We start from the raw sequence: 19,624 nt of genomic DNA, 5'->3' as shown, positions 1-19,624 counted from the left end.
TGTCTGAATGATCTGTCCATTGGTGTAAGTGAGGTGTTAAAGTCCCCCACTATTATTGTGTTACAGTCGATTTCCCCTTTTATGTCTGTTAGCATTTGCCTTATGTATTGAGGTGCTCCTATTTTGGGTGCATATATATTTATAATTGTTATATCTTCTTCTTGGATTGATCCCTTGATCATTATGTAGTATTCTTCCTTATTTTTTGTAACAGTCTTTATTTTAAAGTCTATTTTATCTGGTATGAGTGTTGCCACTCTGGTTTTCTTTTGATTTCCATTTGCATGGAATATCTGTTTCCATCCTCTCACTTTCAGTCTGTATGTGTCCCTAGGTCTGAAGTGGATCTCTTATAGGCAGTATATATACAGGTCTTATTTTTGTATCCATTCAGCTAGTCTGTGTCTTATGGTTGGAGCATTTAATCTAATTACATTTAAGGTAATTGTTGATATGTATATTCCTATTACCATTTTCTTAATTGTTTGGAGTTTGTTCTTGTAGGTCTTTTTCTCTTCTTGTGTTTCCTGCCTAGAGAAATTCTTTTAGCATTTGTTGTAAGGCTGGTTTGGTGGTGCTGAATTCTCTTAGCTTTTGCTTGTCTGAAAAGCTTTTGATTTCTCTGTCGAATCTGAATGAGATCCTTGCTGGGTAGAGTAATCTTGGTTGTAGTTTTATCCCTTTCATCACTTTAAATATATCCTGCCACTCCTTTATGGCCTGCAGAGTTTCTGCTTAAAAATAAGCTGATACCTTATGGGGATTCACTTTTATATTTTTTGCTTTTCGTTTGCTGCTTTTAATATTTTTTCTTTGAATTTAATTTTCATTAGTTTGATTAATATGTGTCTTTGTGGGTTTCTCCTAGGATTTATCCTATATGGGGCTCTCTGTACTTCCTGGACTTCGGTGGCTATTTCCTTTCTCATGTTAGGGAAGTTTTCAACTATAATCTCTTTGAATATTTTCTCAGATCCTTTTTCTCTTCTTCTGGGACCACTATAATTTGAATGTTGCTTCATTTAGTGTTGTTGCAGAGGTCTCTGAGACTGTCCTCAATTCTTTTCATTCTTTTTGCTTTATTCTTCTACTTGGCAGTTATTTCTACCTTTCTATCTTCCAGCTCACTTATTCATTCTTCTGCCTCAGTTATTCTGCTATTGATTCCTTCTAGTGTATTTTGCATATCAGTTCTTGTGTTGTTCATCTCTGTTTGTTTTGTTCTTTAGTTCTTCTAGGTCCTTTCTAAACATTTCTTTTATTTTCTTGATCTGTTCCTCCATTCTATTTCTGAGAATTTGAATCATTTTTACTATCATTACTGTGAATTCTTTTTCAGGTAGATTGCTATTTCCTCTTCATTTATTTGGTCTTGTAGGTTTTTACCTTGCTCCTTCATCTGTAACATTTTTTCTGTCATCTTATTTTTTTTGATGGGTGGGACTATGTTCCTGTCTTAACTGGTTGTTTGACCTGAGACTTCCATCACTGGAGTTTGCAGGCAGTTGGGTAGAGCTGTGTCTTGGTGCTGATATGAGAACCTCTGGGTGGGTGACTTCACTCTGATGAATATTTCCTGGGGTCTGAGGTTCTCTGTTAGTCCAGCAGTTCAGACTCAGTGCTGCCACCACAGGAGCTCAGGCCTGACCCCTGGCCCATGATCCAAGATCCCACAAGTTGTGCATTGTGGCAAAAAAATAAAAAGGAGCAGAACAATAACAAAGAATAAAAAATAAAATAAAATTACAAAACTAACAGATATATTAGAAAAAATAAAAATATAAATGAAACAACAACCAGAGGTTAAAACAGAAATACAGTAGCAAAAAACTAAAGCCAAAAAAGGTCTTGGCTATGAGGGGCAGTGCTTAGGTTGAGCAGAGTTTAGGCGGGGGTGGGGCCTATGTTCAGGACCTATGGCCAGAGAAGGCCCTTGTGGGGGGTGGAGAGTAGGGCTTAGGCTCAGCACAGCCAGAGGGGGGTCCCAGGGTGCCTCCAGCCCTGGAGGGTGGAAGGCCAGGCTCAGGACCTCAGCAGCCTCTGCAGGGCCTGAGTGGGGGGGGGGGGGGGAAATGTTAACCAAGTTCCCTCCCCATCCTCCTCTCACAAGGGTCCCTCCCCACTCACTGCTACTCTTCTTCCCCCCATCCCTTCCATGGCCCCAGTACCCATGCAGCCAGAGGAGGTCTCGGAGGGTGGAAGACCAGGAGGCCTGGGACCCCAGCAGGCTCCCCAGGGCCTGAGTGGCGGGGTAAAAACTAGCCATGTTACCCCCATCCTCCAAACCCCTGAGGTTCTCCCCTTGTCCCGTTGATTCCCTCTCAGTGAGTGGGCCTCTTCAAGCATGGGAATCCCTCCCTTCCCCCACCCACCCCTCAGGGGTGCCAGTCCCATCCGGCCTCCACTTTTCCTCCCCCCTCGTTCCCCCCAACATCCTACCCAGTCACTCAGGGGTTCCTCCCATCCCCTTGGGTGTTGAGGTCCCTCACCAGCATCTGGTAGGTACCCCAGTTGTGAGGAGATGCGAACTCTGGATCCTCCTACTCCACCATCTTGACTCCTTCCCCCCTCGACTTTTTGAAATATTTTGATAAATAAATTTTAATATCATTAATTGTCTTTATAATCTTATGTGTTTTGCTTAATTCTAAAAAGATTATTTATCCATAGGCTTCACCAAACTGCTAAAGAGATCTATGGCCCAGAAAAGATCAAGACCCCCAGCCTTAGGAGGACTTGTTTCTCTAGGGACAAAGCAGAACTGGTGTTTCAGTTTCTAAGTTAATTTTTCTTTCTATCTAGCAATATCAATGTGTCCAGTGCTATAAATTTAGGATCTGATTATTCTCCTTCACTGTCCCTACACTTTACCCTCAAACTATCCCCAAGGAAAATAGCAGACAGGATCCCTTCCCTCCCATCACTTGCCACATTACCAGGGCCCCAGTGGTCAAGGGCTGCTTGTTATAAAGGCAGATTGGTCCAGAAGACATGTGCCTTCACTCTGTGGTCCCAAATGAGCTCTTCCTCCTTCCCAACTAAGGATTACTCAGAAATAGCCAAATGTCTTGGTTTTCTTCAAATTATTTGGAAAAATTCATTTCTTTACATCTCAGCAATGTGGCATTTCCCCCCCCCTTCAATTTCCCTCTTATAACTGGGGAGGGGGGAGTCATGTGTGAATCTCACATCTCTGGTGATCTAATCACTTATTGCCCCAATATTTCCAGAGTTCCCATCTTACATATTTTCCCTCTTGCATACTTTCCTATCACAGATTTTCCAACCTGTTTCTGAAACCTCTCTGGCCTCACTCTCTCAGCCTTTCCACTGTGTGTTAAAGAGAATTTCAAATGTTCAAATAAGAAAAAAATTACCACATCGACATGTCCAAATGCTTATCACTGTCGCAGGCAGCACTTTTGTATAACAATTCAAGCTACGTCTGTCCTCCGTTTAGACCTTGAATCATTTATAAAGGCAGGTCCCTCCCAAAGACGCGCAGAGAGAATAGCCGCCTGCGTGGGTGGTCTGGGGCTCTGGAGCCCATACTCTGAGGGAACAGATGACATCATGGATTCACATGGTAAGTTTACGAAGCCACAGTTCAGCTCTCTGGAGCAGTAGTTCCGAGCTGCCTGCATTATCTCTGCTGTAGCATTCAACGCTCCAGAGTCACAGGACAGGACCGGGACGCTTAAAAATATTTTTAAACTTGACATTCAAAAAGACTGGAAGATTTACAAGCATTAGCGAGATACTTCTGAAACTACACATCCCGAACAGGAAGGTCGGAGCGCTGGGAAGGGGGGGTGGTCATCTCACGGAAGGATTTTGCAAACTGGCACACCAGTCCCTTTGCATGCCTGAACTACTTATTTTTTTTTCCCTCCCCAAAGGACTGTTATCTTTCTTTTCCCAGACTTCTGCTAGGCATTCTGGGCTGGCACAGAGTGGAGCAAGACACCTATTTCTGCAGGGACCCTGCAGGAATTTCAGTCTGGGAATGAGGCTTCTAAAAACACAAGTTAAATCAGACTTATATGGAGTTTTCACCAGATTTCAAGGTTATTGGAGAACACCTGCCTCTCATGAGAATGTTCCTGAATGCCAGCCCAGAGACCCAATGAACTTTCTGCTCACCTTGGGCTCTGCCTAAGCTGAAGAATCTGAGGTCAGCTGCCTCAGGCAGCATCACTCCCTTTCTCCAGGATTCTCATCAGCCAGGATGTGCAGGTGGCATTTCTCATCTCTAAATAGCCATTCTATTATAAGCAATTGCTCTTCTCCCCTAGCTATGCATTATCTTTTAATAACCAATATATTAGTTATGTTTGGGTATTTCCTCCAATAATAACTATGACTCTTCCCCTCAAATTAAATAATTACAGTTTCAAGCTATAATCATTTCAGAGTATCCCAATATTTAAGAGCTCAATGGATCCAGCTTACCTGATTTTAAATCTTGGACTAACTCTCAATAGTTTTGTGAACTTGGGCAAGTTACTTAACTTTCTTGCATCCTAGTTTCCTCTTCTGAAAAATGAAATCATAATTATTAGTATTTAACTCATAGCTCTGTTTGGAGAACAGATAAGTTAATACATAATATAACACATAAAAAGCTTAGAATAGTTAACATATAATAAATATTGAGTGAATATTAGCTATTTTATTACTATTGTTATTGTCATTTTCCAGTTTGTGATTGACATTTTCTGATGTCTTGCCCAGGCCATTTCTGTTGAAATCGTCTTTCCCTCCCTCACGGCACATTGTCTTGATAAGGAACACTAGATATTTGAGTGTAAAAGTCTAAAACTCACATGACTTTCATACCCAGCTGAAACTGGTCACTGCCCCAACATTCAAAATAGGAGGGAGGCTTGGGAATGTCTGAAGGAGATTTATTGCTGCTTAAAAAGGGAGTGGGAAAAGTGTCATCAGCAAAGGGAAACCTTGAGTGTGCTTTTCTGACGCATTCGCAGCATCTAAAGCAGCAAAGGGGAGTTTGTTGTCCCAGGAGGCCACGCAAGGACACGGTGCAGACAGCAGATCCCCAGCTGTGCCTGAGTCTCTCTTCTTTTTGCAATAATAGCACTCTGCTATCCAACAAAACACGTCTGGTCTCTCAGGACAGTTGCCAGGAAACATTGATCAGCAAACAAATAATGTTTTTCTAAACCTAGGTACCTGGAATATTTCTCTTTAACAGTGTTTAAAACGACTTTATCATGCAAGAACTTGGATGAGAATAAGATGGGGGCAGATAGACTAGGAGTGAAGAGTCTGCTCAGCCTTTCGAGACCGACAGCCTCAGCTTTCAATCCTGGCCGCCGGCCGATTGGCTGTGTCACATTGGGCAAGTCACTCCCCTTCTCTCAGCCTTGCATTTACCACGTGAAAAAAAATAAAGCATAGTATCTGCCTCCTTGGGCTGTTTTGAAAGATAAAATGAGATAATGTATCAGTAGAAGGATGTAAAAGTTTAGTGTTAACAGTGTCAAGTATTGGGGGGTGGGGTTTGCATCTTCCCTTTCTTGGCTGCTTCAGAAGAAGTGGGTCATCACCTCTCCCATTTCTCTTGAGAAACAGTGAACCAGTTTTTCTGCAGCTAATGACTTGGGATTTGGCTTTAACAAGTTATAAGATCTATTGTGAATAGTGAACCCAGACCTGGGATTGAGGATCAAGAGAGTGCAGGGATGGGAACCTTAGGGGATGGGGGATGGAGTGGGATAGTGGGGAAAAGGATGATGGGGTTCTGATGCTTAGGATGGCATCCTGGGGAGTTGTCAATGGGGGAGTGTGGGTGCTGGGCGAGGGCATCAAGAGAAGGATCACAGGGAGGGCCTTGATGGGCATTCTTACCACCAGACCCCTGAGCCTCCATGCATCCCTTCCTCCAGAACATTCCCCAAGTGATGATTTCATCTTCGCTGCTGGCAAACCTATGCCACCTGAACTGACTCACCAGTGGACAAAGATACCCAGCCAGGCTTGCAGATTTTGCTCTGCTGTCTTCCTACCAGGAGGTGGTGTCTAAATGGAGACACTCACACTGGATGAAGCCATGGTTGAACTGAACCAAAGTCTGTGAGCCCCATGTTACACCTGGAAAGTCCTTGGCACACTGCTGGACCCTCAGAGCAGCTGTCATCGTTGTTTCCCCTAGTTGTTGAGAAAACTTTAAATGCAATTACACATGCAGCTTGTTTTTATTTTTATTTTTTTAAGTGACTACTGGAAAGCAGTTCTCTGACGTAAAGTATCTCTTAGATTCTCATCTAAATTTCTCTGCAAACATCACCCTCGGGGATTTTCATCTTTGTGTGTGTGTGCGCGTGTGTGTTTTCTGCTTTAAATTATTATTTTTTTCTTTTTTACTTGAAGTATAGGTGACTTACAATGTTGTGTTATATGTTCAGTTTTTATATTCTTTTCCATTTTGGTTCACCATAGGATACTGAATATTGTTCTCTATGCTATACAGTAGGACCTTGTTGTTTATCCATTCTATATATAATATGAAAACTTACATCTGCTAAAACAGAATCACTGACATAGAGAACAGGCTGGTGATTGCCAAGGGGGAGGGGGTTGGTGGAGGGATGGAGTGGGAGGTTTGGGATTTTCATCTTGAATATAGGTGTGTGGTTGTAGTTACTTGCATGAATATTTGTAGCTCGTATTCAGCTTGAACATTTCACCACTTTGTCCTTTTAGAAAATTCTGCAAATAGTTTCTTATTTTATTTCTTTATTTTTCCTTAGACAGACTCCTGGTGGAAATGAAACTTCTTCTGAAGAATGGCTGCCTCTTTCGGGACACACAGAGAGCGTCCAGAGAGGATGGCAAGGTATGATGGCTAAATCACATACATTTTCCATCTTGGTGTTTTAGTCACTTTTCTTTGCATTCTATACATCTTCTCTCTAGCAAAGCCAGCACCTAACTTCTAGAATTAGGTGAGGAAATAATTTTTCAAAACAGTGTGCTAGTTATCTATTGCTGTGTAACAAACTACCCCAAACTCAGCAGCTTAAACAAGAAATGTGTATAATGTCACAGTTGCTGAGGGCAGCATCACTGGATGGCTCTGGCTTAGGGAGGCTATAGGTTACTCAGCTAGGAGCTGAGATGCTTCCAAGCCCACTCTTGCGGTTGTTGGCAGGGCTCTGTCCCTCCAGCTGTTGGCCAGAGATGTCAGTTCCTTACCACATGGGTCTCTTCATAAGTTGCCTGAGTGTCTTCAAAATGTGGCATCTGGTTTTCCTTAAAGTCAGTGTACCAAGGGAGAGATCCCAAGTGGAAGCCGCACTCTTTTGTAACCAACTCTCAGAAGTGGCCTCCCATCCCTTTCGCTGCATTCCACTGACTGCACACATCAGCCCTGATGTGGAAGGGGCTCCACGGGGTATGAATGTCAAGAGTCAGGAAGGCTGGAGGCTCCTCCCATCTTGGAGGCTGGCTACCATCAACTGGAAGTCTTTCATATTTTCAATATTTGTTCTCGTCAACACACACACACACACACACACACACACACACACACACTTCTTACTTATTTGCCTCTAAAACTGATTTTTCAGTTTTTAAAAGGGTCTTTGTATTCACTTATATTGGCAGCTTTTTTTTTTCCACTGCAAACTTCAAACTCATGTCCTATAGTTGCTTATTTATTCAACAAACAGTGACCAAAACACACAGTGTTTGTGGCACAAAATAGAAAATCAGGTTAACAACCAAGGCAAGAACTTCGGGGCTTACATTTCTTGTCCCATGTGGGTCTGATTGTCTATAGCTTCCATGTATAATTGCCCAGTATCCAATCACAAAGCACTCTCTCCCCATGCTGGAGTCCACTGTCTGATGGAGCGCACTCGCTAAGGGCTATGGTAAAGGGAGTTGGGAAAGAAAAGAAGGGGGACAACACCATATGCTAGAGCAAAGCAGGGAGGTTTACACAGTAGGATCAGTTTGAGGGGTTTCTTTGTGTATCTCTGCACACAATAACAACCAAAGTACAAGATATTCTCTAAGTGCCCCTTCATTTCATAGGAACTTTTAGACCAAGTGAAGTTTCCTATGGTTTAGGGTCAAAGTCACATTGCAACTACTTTTCTACTTTCGATTTCCCTACCCTCTCAACCATCTCTCATAAAATCATGCTCTCAGTGTTGTACCTCAGGAAATAATCTAATCCATCACACTTGTTTACATCATGTACAACATCCTGAACCCATTTTCTTTAAACTCTCCTTCCCAACATTTCTCCCCACATTTCCTACCTTGGTTTGGTTAAAGATTGTCTAGGTCAATTTATGTTTACAGCTGGCAAAGAAAGCGTAAAAGTGGAGTCCATCACCTCAAACCAAGTTTTAATCATCAACAAAGGAAATTCAACTAAGTAATGTAGGTTTTCTTGTTAACCCATCTTTTTCTTGATACCTCCCCTTCTCTCTTAGAGTAGTCAAAATCATAGAGACAGAATGTAGGCTGGTCATTGTCAGGGGCTGGGAGGAGAGAAAAATGGAGAGTTAGTGCTTAACGGGTATGGAGTTTCAGTTGGGGAAGATGAAAAAGTTCTTGAGATGGATGGCAGTCACGGTTGCGCAACAACGTGAATGAATGTCCTTAATGCCACTGTATGCTTAAAAATGGTCTAAATGATAAATTCCATATTGTATATATTTTACCAGAATAAAAAAATCCCAGAAAATTCACTTAGTTTCAATATAAAAGGAGGTGTCAGAGCTTAACTGTGAGATTTGAGGTTACTGGTAGCTGTTCAAATTCTATGGCTTTAACCTGAGAGATGGAAAGTGTCTCTGCACTCTTCCAGTACCTTTGTTAAACAATTAAACAGGAATGAAAATAATTAAAATGTCATGTGTCTTGTTGTAGGCCAGCCACAAATCCCCTCGTGTGCTTCCTAAGACATCCTGAAATTGGGCCTTAGCATAGGAGACAGGAAGAGGGCACGATTCTAGCCCACTTTAAGTCAGCATTACTGAAAGTCTAAATTAGTGTTTTATGGGGAATTCCCTGGCAGTCTAGTGGTTAGGACACTGCGCTTCCATTGCTGGGGGCACGGGTTCGATCTCTGTCGGGGAACTAAGATCCTGCATGCCACACGGCATGGCCAATATTTTGTAACTCTCACTTCAATCCAAATTACCTGGGGTGTTGCAGAATCCATGAAGCCCCCATTTCTAGGAGATTCCCTGATTTAATTGATCCAGGAGAGAGCCCAGGTATCCGCATTAAAAAAACCAAAAAAAAATCGTCTTGTGATTCTAATATGCAGAGTTAAAACCACTGTCTAGAGACGATATGTACTAAGGTGTAACACTATTGGTTGTCTTTTTTTTTTTTTTTTTTTTTTTTTTTTTTTCAGTACGCGGGCCTCTCACTGTTGTGGCCTCTCCCGTTGCAGAGCACAGGCTCCGGACGCGCAGGCTCAGCAGCCATGGCTCATGGGCCTAGCCGCTCCGTGGCATGTGGGATCTTCCCGGACCGGGGCACGAACCCGTGTCCCTTGCATCGGCAGGCGGACTCTCAACCAGTGCGCCACCAGGGAATCCCTGGTTGTCTTTTTAAAAAATAACTGATCATAGGCTTCTTTTCTTTTTAATATTTATTTATTTATTTTTTGGCTGCATCGCGTCTTAGGTGTGACACACAGGATCTTTTGTTGAGGCACGCAGGCTCTTCGTTGCAGTGCGAGGGCTTCTCTCTAGTTGTGGCACACAGGCTTAGTTGCCCCACGGCATGTGGGATCTTAGTTCCCTGACCAGGGATCGAACTGGTATCCCTTGCATTGCAAGATGGATTCTTAACCACTGGATCACCAGGAAAAAAAAATTAGTTCTATCTTTCTCATCAGGAAGAGCAAATGACTAGCTTAAATCTTCATGCTGTAGGTGTCATAACTAGGACAGGTTCAGTCATAGACATGAAAAAATTAACATGCCCATGATTTGCCCATGTGGGACCTCAGAGGGATGCCTGAAGGAAAGAGTACCATGCCAAGAGTGAGCAGAGCTGGGGGCTGAGGAAGTAGCATTGCTCCTACCCAAGTCCTCCAGGGGCCAGAACGCAAGAGCAATGATAAGAAATTTGTTGCCATCCCCAGGGACTCAATCACAAAAGAATTCCTGGAAAAATGGAATTTCCCAAGTCAAGAGGGAGAAAATAATCATGTTCTGGGCCATCTTGTTTGTGCCATTTTATTTTGTCAGTGGTAAGATGCACCATAGTTTATATGCCATTAAGAAAGAAAGAAAATATGGTCCCTATTCAAATGTACCACCACACTTTCAGATCACTTGGACTTATTTAATACTTATTGAAAGAGCTCTTTTGGATTCAGAGATTACCATCTTATATCATTCTTGTACTCACCTAAGAAGAGGAATAGAAACAAATTATTTGACTTCTTAAACCTTCTTCTCATATAGCATGTGCTCATCTGAACAGTTTTCTCAGCTCAAATCTGTCAATGTACATGCTTTTCTGCACACAGGATCATCCTCTGGGCCATCAAGAGGAGAGCGCTGGTGATGCAGCGCTTCATAAAGATGGCTCCGCTATTGTCTTCAGGACTTTCTTTCTAGTCTTTGACACCCCTCAGCAAGATTTGATGCTTGCTTTCCTCATACCCCCAGAGGTGTCAATGGGAGGCATTCAGACTATGGTCTTGTCCCTCCATCAGGAATAACCAAGTTTCCAGGAACAACGATATGCGGGCAGGCAACAGCAGCCATGTCGCACCAGTCTCCTGCCTGCGGTGATGGAGATGCTGTCTGTTGCAACACACATTCTGATTTCAGAGATATTAAAATGTGAAAGGAGACGTTCATTTCACATGGACAAAATATGGTATTAATATCCCCCCTTCATTGAAGGCCTACTTGTGTGGGTCAGACATGGTGTTAAGAGTACACACTTGAGGGCTTCCCTGGTGGCGCAGTGGTTGAGAATCCGCCTGTCGATGCAGGGGACGCGGGTTCGTGCCCCGATCCGGGAAGATCCCACGTGCCGCGGAGCAGCTGGGCCCGTGAGCCATGGCCACTGAGCCTGCGCGTGCGGAGCCTGTGCTCCGCAACGGGAGAGGCCACAACAGTGAGAGGCCCGCGTACCACAAAAAAAAAAAAAAAAAAAAAAAAAAAGAGTACACACGATATAATTCATTCCTCACAACAACCTCAAAGGTGCACATTATTATATCATTTTATAGAAGGGTATACCGAGGTTCAGAGAAGCTAAAAACTCATCCAAACCACACTGCTAAAAAGAGGCATGATCAGACTCAGAATTAGGGCTGAGTAACCCTAAGACCTGTGTCTTTCGTGAGATCATAGAGTCTAATACTCGTTGTCAATGGACAGGGATACAGGAAACAGAATCCAACCCTCAGGAGGAGGAGACTGCAGGGTGCCAGGACCATGCCCAACCAGCTGGTGCTTGGGACAGGACTCTCACCCCAGCAAGGCACTGGAGTGCCAGGTGAAATGATCCCCAAAAAGCAGGTGCCAGGAGAGAGAGATTGCGGGCCTGGCTCAGGCTCAACCCCTTGACCCAAAGCACCCCTGCCAGGAACAGATCAAGGGCTGGGCCTGGCTGAAGGGTCCTTGTCAGAGTTAAAGTTTAGCTTAGGAGGACAGGAAGGATGGGCTGAGAGTAGAGACACCCGCCTATTTTCCTGGTTTCTTAGGTGGCACAATGTGCTGGAAAGAGCTCCACTTAATGAGGTTGAAAATTATTTTGAAGGAGCAAGAAAACCTCCAGGCTTGTCCCTCACTCCTCCTCCCCACTGGCGATAAAGAATTGCCACCAGGGGTGTGAGAAGACAGACTGTGCCGAGAGCAATGAGGTGCCAATGAGGGGCTGTCTGGTTTTTATTCAGTAGCTTAAGGAAAAGAAAAATTGAAAAATTCGTGTGACAAACAGAGCTATTAATGCTGTCACATTGTAAGTGCAGTTTCTGGTGGGAAATAAGAAAGTCCCTCATCTGCACTTGAAAACTATTAGAGGATTCCTGATTTGGTTTGAATGCTGATCTGGAAAGGATCTGCCTTAAATCTTGGTTCTTCAAGCTCCTGGGAAAGGGGAAGTCTTAGTGGATTAAGGGTAAGAAAGGGGATAAAGACAGTGGAGACAGTTTGTGAGGTTCTTCCCCATTGTTCCTACTCACTGGAGATTGGATATAACCTAGTTAACAGAAGAAGGAAAGAAAAGACTAATTTAGAGTCCATTAATAATTATCATACCTGATATTTACAAACACTGTTCTAACACTTGACATCTAATAGTTCTTAAAAGCTCTGTGATATAGATACTATGATAGTCTCCATTTTACAGATTTGAAAATTGAGTCTCTGGGAGATTGAATAACTTGCCCAAGGTCATATGGCTGGGAATGATCAGAGGCAAAACTGGGATCTGAATTCCAGCACCTACATTTTTTATGGGTATAACATATAAATTCAAATATCACACATATGCAATTATTTACATTACACCTCTTCTCCTGGCAATTTACATTTGTATAGCATTTTAAGCTATTTGTAAAATCAATCTTATTTATTATAAGTTTAATGAGTTTTTATAAATGTGTAACCACCACCATACTCAAGATGTGGAATATTTCCATCACTCCAGAAAGTTCCCTTATGCTACTTTGTAGTCAGTTCCCAGGCAACCACTGTTTTCTGTCACTATAAATGAGTTTAGTATTTTCTAGAATTTTATATAAATGCAATCATACTGCATATATATATATATATATATATATATATATATATATATATATATATACTGTATCTGTCTCCTTTTGCTCAGCATAATGTTTGTGAAATTCATCCACATTGTTCTGTGTAAGTGGTTCATATCTTTTTATTGCTGAATAGTATTCCAATGTATGGATATACCATCATTTGTTTATACATTTACCTGTTGATGAACATTTGGGTTGTTTTCAGTTTCTGGCTATTCTGAATAAAGCTGCAATGAACTTTCAGGACAAGTCTTTGTATGGGCATAAGTTTTCATTTCTCTAGGATAAATATCTAGGAGTGGGATTTCTGGAACATATGGTAAGTATATGTTTAACATACACTTTTTCTTTATAGGAAACTGCCACACTGTTTTCCAAAGTGTCCCATTTTATATTCCCACCAGCGGTGTATGAGGGTTTTATATTCTCCATATCCTTGCCAACATGTAGTATTTTAATTTTAACCATTCTTAGTGATATATAGCAATTAACTCGTTGTGGTTTTAAAATTTGCATTTCCCTAAAAACTAATGATGCTGTACACATTTTCATGTGCTTATTGACCATTCGTATATTTTCTTTTGTGATTTGTGTGTCCCAATTATTTGAACCTACTTTTTAAAAATATGGGATTGTCGTCTTATTTTTGAGTCATAAGCAAAGCTTATACATTCTGAATTCAAGTCCTTTATCAGATAAATGTGTTGTGAATATTTTCTTTCACCTTGTGGCTTGCCTTTTTATTTTCTTAACAGGGCCTTTTAAGAATAGAGATTTTTATATTTGATAAAGTTCTACTATACTTATTCATTTATGTCTATTTTTCCTTCTCTGCAGTAAGTTTGCAAGAATATTTCTCTACATTTACTTCTATAAGTCTTATAGCATTAGGTTTTACATGTAGGTCTGTGATCAATTTTGAGTTAATATTTATATATGATGCAAAGTATGGTTGAGGTGTTTTTTTTTGCACTTGAATGTCCAGTAGTTCTATTGCCATTTGCTAAAAACACAAAGCACAGTCTTCTCAACATTGAACTGCCTTGGCACGTTTGTATGGGCCTATCTTTGGATCCTCTTCTCTGTTCCATTGATATATTTATCTGTCTCTGTGCCAACACTAGGCTGCCTGGATTATAATAGTGTTATCATAAATCATAACATTTTTATTGTTTACAGATGCCTTTTGCAAGTGACAGTAGCATTTCCACCCATCCATTTTCTCATAAAATCGTAATGATAAATGATTCATCCCAGGTCACAAACTGGGAAATGGCAGTCAGAAGCCAATTCCTGGGCTAAGACTCCAAGTTCAGGGCTCTTACCCCCCACAGATCTGTCTCCTAGAGCCAGAGGGGTATTCTACAGTGAAAGCACAGGGTTAGAGTAAACTCCCACAGCTGAAATCCCAGAATTCAGTTTTAAAATACTCCAAAACTTTAGTCAGCATCAAAGTGGAAATCATGCACTAATTGGTATTCAATGATGCAGATAATATGGAATGGGTAACAGAAAGCTCTCTCCAGCAGCTGAGGTACTTTCTCTACATTTCAGCATTAGCAGCAAGAACAGAAAAACAACAAAGTTAAGAGAGGAAAGCAGTTGGGCAAAACGTGTTCCATGTATCTATACTTTTCAAGTCTACCTGCCATCCTCTCTCCTTACACCATCTTTGAAAAGCCCAGACCACTGTAGAATTCATTGCTAATGGTCTTCATTGTAACTAAAGCTCACAAAGAATTCTTGTGTGCTCCTGGATAGGGGCATAATTGGACCAGCAACCATTTGCTAATAAGAGTCCATGGATATGTTCTCAGCGTTGGCAGGAAAGTCACTGCATTCATTGCCATGACCTAAACATTACATATGGCTAAATGGTTTTAAAAGTTGATACTGCTTAATAAATAACCATAGCAACTGAGGAAAAATCTATGTTTTCCTTCAATGTTTAATCTTGAAAAGAAATGGCAAACACAAAAATTCTCTTAAGGAGACAGAGTTAGGATTGATCCCATTTTCTGAAAAAGTTCACTTATATTATTGTGATAGTTTTATGCAATTAAAACAAACAAGAAAATCACCTATTTACAAGTGAAGGATTAAGTTTCTATATAAGCATCTCATTAACGTAGGTAGCCATTAACTTCAAAATTAACTCAATAATTCTATTTAGTTCTGGTTTCAAGTAACTGAGTCTTTGGGAACACCATGGAAGGAAAATACCTAAGAATCAATTCCATTATTCTTTTCTGAAGAATTTTATATTTTCACTCTTTATGATTCACAGCAGTGCTTAAATTCAAGTAAACTCTATAATGAGTTGTGTAAACTAAAGAATGATTCCAAATGATCCAATTTATGAAGAACTGTTTGAGAATATTAAAGAAACGTGAAATTTCTAAAGTAAAGGAGAGATTTCAGATCCAAGGTTTAATTCATAAGGCTTATTTATTTTCTGTTTTAAAACATGTCAGGTTTTAATTGCCTCATGAACACACCCCATGATTTAAAAGGGTAAAATCTTGAGGCGGATGCCAAGAGACAACAACAGAAAAGGTTCTGTACGCATTATTAGACCATCGAAACTGGAAGGCACAGCTCATTCTAACCTCTCATTTTACAGATGAAGAAACTGAGGTCCAAATTGGTGAAGTGACAACAGCCTAAGTGATCCCCTGTGGAGTGGGCAGACAAAGAATTTCAGGAAGGGATGGGGAAGGAGTTAATAGGGGGAGAAAAAAAACATCAGTTTTGGTGAGTAGAAATAAAAGGAGTTAAGTTTGCAAATTTAGGGGAAAGGATACATCAACATGCCCTTGTGGAGAAACAAACAAAACAAGAAAAAAAGACTGTAGAATGTTTTGTATTTTTACAACTAAAAAACTGAGGTGAGCCAAGAACAAGGTGAGCATTTAACCAACTGGGGTTAAGTCTTGAGCAATAGTCATACTGGGCAGGACCCACTTCTGATCTCTAAAACAATGGGCGCCATTATATTGAAGGAGAAATATCAATGTAAAGTGAAGGTAAAGGTTATTGAAATTTAGCAACATTTGGCTTATTTACTTCTATGTGTTCGAGGGGAAATCCCGGAAGAAGTTTTGGAGGCTTTGTGTCAGGCACAGAATTTGATCCCAAAAGGAAAAATTTGATTGTATAGAAGGGTGGACTTGAGCCTATGATCCAAGAATTCTCAGGACGCAGCCCACATGCAGCTAGGTGGGGCCACGTGTTCTGTTCTGGCCAGTGGAGTGTGAGTGCAAGCGCCAAGGTGAGGTCATGAAGGTACCATGTGACTTCTCAGCCATCTCTTCCCCTTGTGAGGGGATCACGGAGCCAGGAGCTGAGTCAAGCGATACGGAATTAAAGAAGACTGATCACTCTGTCTCCAATCAAGGTGATTATCCTTGAGAGTCAGCAGATCTACAGTGGACTTCACATGAATGAGGAAGAAACACTATATATGAAGTCACTGCAATTTGAGGGTTGTTTCTTACAGCAGCATACACCTAGCCTAGCCTGATTCATTCATCTCCTTGAATTGCATACCTACACCATTTTGCCCATTCTTCGTAGTGGCATCACTGCCTGGGAGGAACATTTGTCTGGGAAATTGCAGTCCGTTCTCCTGTTGATCCGTGAAAATGTATTTGGAATTGAGCAGTTATAGCAACCAGAAGGGTTGCTCCTACCAAGAATGTAGATGTGGATATACAGTCATCCTACCTTTCACTTTGTAAGCTCAGAAGTAAAAGGTGTGGGGGGGCTCACGTGGGATCTTTCCAGGTCCTGTGCGGGAAAGCCACCCTCAAAACAGCCACGGGCACGAAAATCTAAGTGCAAAGGGGGAGCTTTTTAAAATCCTTCAGGAGGGCAACATATCAGCACCCAACAACCTAGGTTTGGTCAAGATTGGTCTTTTGTTGAGTATAGTCACAAGAGAATGATAGGAGGAACTCAAATGGAGGTTCAAGACTCTGTTCAACTGATGCACACTGAGGATAATCTACAGACCCCCTAGTTAAGCAGGGCCACGGTTTTCAGAGTCCTTTGCGGTCTTTGTGGTCCTTGCACTTTTTGGCTCGAGTGGCAATTTTCGTTTTTAGCGAACCCTTGTGGTTGGTGATTAGTTGATTCTTGTTTTTGCGCCTCTTGCTTGGGGTCATTGGTGCAATTCCAATAATTTGTGAAAACTGTGCAAACCTCGAGTTTCTCAGCTAGTCAAGGTTCGTGGGGAGGGGACATGGAAGAAAATGAAGGAAAGGAAAAATGGAGGATAAGTGTAGAGGGCAAGGGGGAAATGGGGCCTCTATCTTGCCTATTTTAGTCCTTTCATGGCTAAGTTGACTTGCATCTGTGAAATGGAAAATGTGCATCTGTAAATGCTAGATGGGAGATGCCCACACTTAGGGAAGGAGCAAGCCTCACGGAGGGTGCAGAAGACACATCCCTCACCCCAGAGCTCTCTTAATGGGCAAAATGGCAGGGCAGAAGGAGGTCTGCTCTCTTTCAGTGATTTTCTCTTTCCCTCCATCTCCTTCTCTACTTCCTTCCTCTCCCCTCTTCTTTCCTCATTCTTCCTCCTTGCCCTGCCCCTCCACCTTTTCTCTTGCATCTATGGTTGATTTTGAGTTGTTGAATTCATGATGAAAGCCAGGTAGTTCCTCTAGATTAGATCTTCTCCCCAGTCATCCTTGATGTCAACTTCTACATTTCTCATTTTATACAATGAAATTGAAATTAATGACTAAAATAAAAAGTAGGGCTTCCCTGGTGGCGCAGTGGTTGAGAGTCCGGCTGCCGATGCAGGGGACACGGGTTCGTGCCCCGGCCCGGGAAGATCCCACATGCCGCGGAGCGGCTGGGTCCGTGAGCCATGGCCGCTGAGCCTGCGCGTCAGGAGCCTGCGCTCCGCAACGGGAGAGGCCACAGCAGTGAGAGGCCCGCATACCGAAAAAAAAAAAAAAAAAAAAAAAGTAAAAAGTAGAAAGTAAAAAAAAAAAACTATATATATTTTTTTATTTAAAAAATAAAATAAGACAAAGTGCACCCACATTTGCTTAGCCTCGCCTTCCCTCCTTCCGGGCTTCCTGGTTTCTCTGCCTGGCAACACGTACTGCCCACACTTGGCCTCCATTTTATCAGGGTTGTTAATGTCCTTGTGAAGCCAAGGGGCCCTGAGTGCTCACTGGAAACCTGCCTTTGGAAAGAGACTCGTGCGTCTGTTCTCCGGCCCTGCAGATTTCCCTTGCAGCCAGTGTGCGTGTGACTCTCCCACCCCCCAGGAAGAAAGTTCTGGGGAATACAAGGCATGAAGGGTCCCACTTGAGACCCCCTTTTCTATTGAGTTTCTCCTACCCTGGGGTCCCCAGGACATCTGTCAGCCTGAGTGAGGCTGGGAGATAATTCATGTCCTCAAAGTGCTGCATTTGCTTCTGTTTTCCCTGACATCAGGGGCTAATGCTCTGTTTCAGGTGTTGTTAGTGTAAAGGAAAAACCACAGAAAAGGGGGACATTTTGTGGAAGAAAAGCTTCAACCAACAGCATGATTAATTAAATGGTAATAAATAATAATTTGAGAAATTAGATATCTTGTGGTTGATTTTTATGACTTTTAAAATAATATAAGTGGTGGCAAAAACCCTCCAACATCCAAAACCACAAGTCACATTTTGGTTGTGGTTTTTCATTCCCTACTAAATACAAAACACTTGGAAAAGACCATTTGAACTATATTTTTCTCACAGAGGTTGAAATTCTCCTTTTAAAAAGGATCCCTGGAAAATTTACACATCTTTGTACTTTGGAACCAACTCTTCTGCTTGAAGACTTACCTCAGTAATATTAATGTTAATTTATAAAAACACCTTATAGTTATCAGGGCAATGTCACAGACATTATCTCATTTTATCCCATTGCTGGTTGGTAGGTTCTCTGACTTACATTCTCAGAAGGTAAGGCCTGTCTGAAGTCCCTCATCCGGGGATCTCCTAGATCAGGGCTCAGCAATTGTCAGCCATGGAACAAATCCTAACAAGATTTTGTATACAAGATATGAATGAATTTTACAGTTTTCAGTGGTTAGGAAAAAAAGAAGCTGCTTTTTTTTAAAAAAAGAATTTATTTATTTATTTTTGGCTGCATTGGGTCTTCGTCGCTGCACGCGGGCTTTCTCTAGTTGCGGCGAGCTTCTCTTGTTGCGGAGCACAGGCTCTAGGCACACAGGCTTCAGTAGCTGTGGCACGCGGGCTTAGTTGCTCCGTGGCATATGGGATCTTCCCGGACCAGGGATCGAACCCGTGTCCCCTGCACTGGCAGGTGGATTCTTAACCACTGCGCCACCAGGGAAGTCCCAGGAGCAGCTTTTGTAACACAAGGAAATTACATAAAATGCAAATTTCAGCATACACGAATGAAGTTTTCTTGGAACACAACCACGTTTACATACTATCTATGGCTGCTTTCTTGCTACAGGGCAGAGTTGAGTAGTTAATGACAGAGACCATATGGCCCGCAAAGCCTGAACTATTTACTCTCTGGCCCTTTACAGAAAATGTTTGCCGACCCCTGTCCCCCATCAAGGGCTTATTCCATCCCACAAGAGCTGTCTTTCCAGAATCCTAGCAGACTCCGGGACAAAGGCAAAACCCGCAGGGATCTGGTTTGTAAGCCTAGTCAAAGAGGCTTAGAAATTGGACTGCAGTAAAAGGCTAGTCCTTTAAAGCCTTCAAATCTTTTTGATTGGAGGAGACTGGGGTCCTGCCTCCAAGCTGGCAGGCAGCTCCCTCCCTGGGGGTGGGGGGACGGCGCTGGAGGTGGGTCCTTATAAGACCTTTGCCAAAA

General features: G+C 42.1%; 1 long non-coding RNA gene across 3 annotated transcripts in view; it reads left to right on the top strand.

Annotated features, from left to right (window-relative positions):
• LOC136794659 (uncharacterized) overlaps positions 1-19,624 on the top strand; it is a 64,067-nt gene that overhangs the window by 7,494 nt on the left and 36,949 nt on the right. For 2 of the 3 annotated variants that reach the window (XR_010841727.1, XR_010841729.1), the window contains exon 2: positions 6,774-6,859. This is a non-coding gene — a long non-coding RNA (uncharacterized lncRNA). Of the gene's footprint in view, positions 1-6,773; positions 6,860-13,064; positions 13,101-19,624 lie in introns of all 3 variants that reach the window. The other variant, XR_010841728.1, reaches the window with a different exon arrangement.

This window comes from Kogia breviceps, chromosome 8, assembly GCF_026419965.1.
Source record: "Kogia breviceps isolate mKogBre1 chromosome 8, mKogBre1 haplotype 1, whole genome shotgun sequence".
Lineage (NCBI taxonomy): Eukaryota > Metazoa > Chordata > Mammalia > Artiodactyla > Physeteridae > Kogia > Kogia breviceps.
The sequence above is the reverse complement of the archived record's forward strand: the minus strand, read 5'-3'. Positions and strand labels throughout refer to the sequence as shown.